Source organism: Lolium rigidum, chromosome 2 (assembly GCF_022539505.1).
Source record: "Lolium rigidum isolate FL_2022 chromosome 2, APGP_CSIRO_Lrig_0.1, whole genome shotgun sequence".
Classification (NCBI taxonomy): domain Eukaryota; kingdom Viridiplantae; phylum Streptophyta; class Magnoliopsida; order Poales; family Poaceae; genus Lolium; species Lolium rigidum.
This window is the reverse complement of record NC_061509.1, coordinates 81,904,787-81,908,110: the sequence shown is the minus strand read 5'-3', so window position 1 is coordinate 81,908,110 and position 3,324 is coordinate 81,904,787. Positions and strand designations below refer to the sequence as shown.

At 38.4% G+C, this 3,324-nt stretch overlaps 1 long non-coding RNA gene across 1 annotated transcript; it reads left to right on the top strand.

Moving 5' to 3' along the window:
- Positions 1 to 237: 237 nt before the first annotated feature.
- LOC124686807 lies at positions 238 to 2,924 on the top strand. The gene is made up of 2 exons (XR_006997942.1): positions 238 to 2,066; positions 2,580 to 2,924. It is a non-coding gene; the product is annotated as an uncharacterized LOC124686807 (long non-coding RNA).
- Positions 2,925 to 3,324: the final 400 nt, after the last annotated feature.

Sequence of the window (3,324 nt, the reverse complement as noted above, 5' to 3'; positions counted from 1 at the left end):
CAACACGCTTGGAGCCAGCGCCGCCGGCTGGAAAAGCAGCGGTTCGTATGCCTTTGGGGTCTCATCGCCGGCTGAAATCGAATATGGCCATCTCACCTCGACACCCCACTCCATGAGCACCCACCGTCCCCTACCTCCATTAGCCGCTGAAATCAACCACCAGCCTCTGTACCTGAGTTCCCCAACCTGCAGTTCACGTCCAAGATCCAGGACATCCAGATGTCCCCCCCCCCCCCCAGGTTTGGTATGAATGATTGTTTTGTCTGTAGCAGCATTCTGGATTGTGAATGACCATGACATAAAATTCTTGTTTTTTCATCTAGTTCTTTATCGATTCTTTGATATGGTGAATTAGTACTATATATGCAAGTTACCACAATTGCGCGATTGACATAGATGAAATAGTGGGTGATCCAGTTTCGGTAGATCCAATTGCATGTACTCTTGTTTATGTTCTTGATTAGATCAATTGGTCAACATAAGCGAAAGAGATTTTAATTCATGTGTATTTTCATGTACGGCAACCAAATTCCTGCTTGGTCCAGAGCGATGCATCACATAATTTGCTTGTTTTAGTTATCACACATGACCTGTTGTTCATGTAACTGCAAATTCGAGTTATATTTATTCCAATTAAAGCTGGTGATTGCTTCTTAATACATGTTAAAGGCATCTCGGCATATTTTTTTGTACACAAGTTAAACTAATCGCAGAAAATAAATGCTTCTTTGCCATTAAGTATGTGAGTGTTCCTAATTGGATAGTTTTCTGTATCAAGAAAATTTTGTTGGCTTGCCTTTTACTGGCCGTTGACAATGATTTATGTGGTTAGCTGTTACTTATAAATAAAGTCACATGAGACAATCTTCCCGTTATGTATAGTCTGAAGATTGATGTCGCATACTCTGTCCTGCCTCTCAGTTATAATCTGAAGAGCTGAATGATCTTCTGCCTTTGTACTAGCCATTTTGAATTGTTTAAAAGTTGCATGGCATCCTAGGTAGTCATATTTTCAATTAAGGTATGCTTGGCAGATAGATTAATTAATCTCCAATTCGGATATGAAATTACTTTAGTTTTTTATGGAATTAAAAGATACTATTTGTAGTGATGATTTTGAATCAATCTCGTAGTTTCTTATACCCGTTGGAAGCATGAAGTCCTATTTATTTTACATCCTTTTGTAGTTCATATACCTCTCTGAGTCTCCGTAGACCAACTGTAGCAAGTTTTTAGAATAGTTCAACTGCAGTTTGTCAGTATCTAGTTTCAAAAGGTATAAAAAATGCTACTAGCCGGTGGAGTTATATGGTCCTTGCGCCTGTGGTTTGCTAGCCAGTAATACTTCTTATCATTTGATACATTAGTGGCTCTAAAGATAATACATGCATCGACAATTTATCACTGAAAGGAAATCTTATTTATCAAGTTCCCAGTTCTGCTGGGTATGCAGATTTGACATCTGTTTTGGTACATTCTTACAACAAACCTATGTTGTTAATTGGTCTTTGATTGTTCAAACATATATATGGATAGATAACTAGCCTCATGCTTTCCAGACTGATTGTTCAATAATATGGACATGTGACCTGAATTATGGACTAGATATGTCCAGCTAACGATATTATGCAGTCCTCCTGTACTTAAGTTAATCTATTTTATCTGTTATCGCATCTATATCTTTTTTACAAGGCTTGGTATGCTGATTTACTTCTTTCTCGGAGCTTGTTCGCACTGCTAGAAGTTCCATGGTACTTTGAATCTTGCAACGTTGATTTTGGTCATTACTCCAATGATAAAAAACAATTGTTTCCTAGTGTCGGTTCACGTTGCTACAAACCTAGCATTTGCACGTGTTTGCTACGGAAATCCAAGTTCTGCCATCAGTTTTCAGCCTTTGGCAAATCCTAACAGCCGGCTATCCGTACCACTTTTCAGAATAACTTTAAATCCTAATCTGAATATCTTTTTACTTTGATGACTCTCAGGGTTTGCCAAAGGCTGGTATTTGGTTGCATTTTCAGGTCTTTCTGCTGCTGGTGACGCTGCAGCTCCGTCTGATGGAGGTGAAGCCGCTATTTTCTTTCTCCCAGCCATCTCAGCGAGTTCCAGTTGACATCTTAGACTCAACATACTTTCTCAGTAGCTTCTGTTAAAAGGTTACGGAAATGCTACCTACATATAACAAGAGAACATGTATCGCTTACACCTGACCTCATGTCCACTAGAAATTGAGTATTTTTATTTCTCGTCTTCCATCATGGGTGAAATAGAATGCAACCATGATTTTTGGAGTATTGCGTGAATGATTTTGGTCATTACTTCAGTGTTTGCACTTTCTTATAATGATGCTCTTTTGACCATTGTTACTTTTTCATCGCAATATGGTTTTGGCTTTGTTATTTCATAGATGCCAACTAAGTACTAACTAACTTTTTTTGTTATCCATCATTGAATGAATTGTCGATTTTTCTTTTCCTTATCGTATGATTCATTAGTCACTAACACATACATTTGGCTAATATTATTAAAGCAATAATCTTATTTGTCCAATATCTATTTTCTGATGGAGCTTGCAGATTTAACTCCATTTGGCGTATTTTGTAACAAACCTGCAAGAAGAAATGTCATGATCGTGATGAGGCATTCGAGTTCAAGACCGATGATTAGCAAGTGCTTTGAAGGCTTGACATTATAGTGCGGGAAGTCACTGACAAGGTGTTGCTAACTCATGAGGTGTCCTCCAAAATGCCATGCAGCAGAATGAAAACTGCAAAAAATAATTATACCGAGTCATGTAATTCACTATAAGTTTGAAGATTAATTCTTTTATTTTTATTAGCCACGCTGGTTTGTATTTTATGAGCACCTGAGACTATGTGGTAATTCTTTCTGACACATGCATCTACTTTACATTCCTTGAATCAGTGGCATGAGAGATCTTGACGTGGCATCAGCTGTCCCTGCCAATCTTACGCTGTGAGGCAATGTCTTATATCGTGTAATCAAGCAATTTAATCAAGAATGATCTTAAGTTTGGTTAATCAGGCGATGCAATAAAGTATAAATCTTACGTCAGGACATCAGCTCTTAATGAAATAGATTCATCGATAGTTTGCAAAAAAATACTTAGTGGTGCTACGTTCGCCGACGGGTTCCTACGTTGCCTGGTGTTTTTTTACGCTCGTTCACTACTGAACTTCATTACAGCAGTCGTTTGAAAGAATAAGGCAACAACGCTTGCAGTTTTCTTACGTTAGCGTTGCAGTTTTCTTACGTAGGTAGGTATATGTGCATCGTGGCCTGGTGGGTGACGCGAGCGCC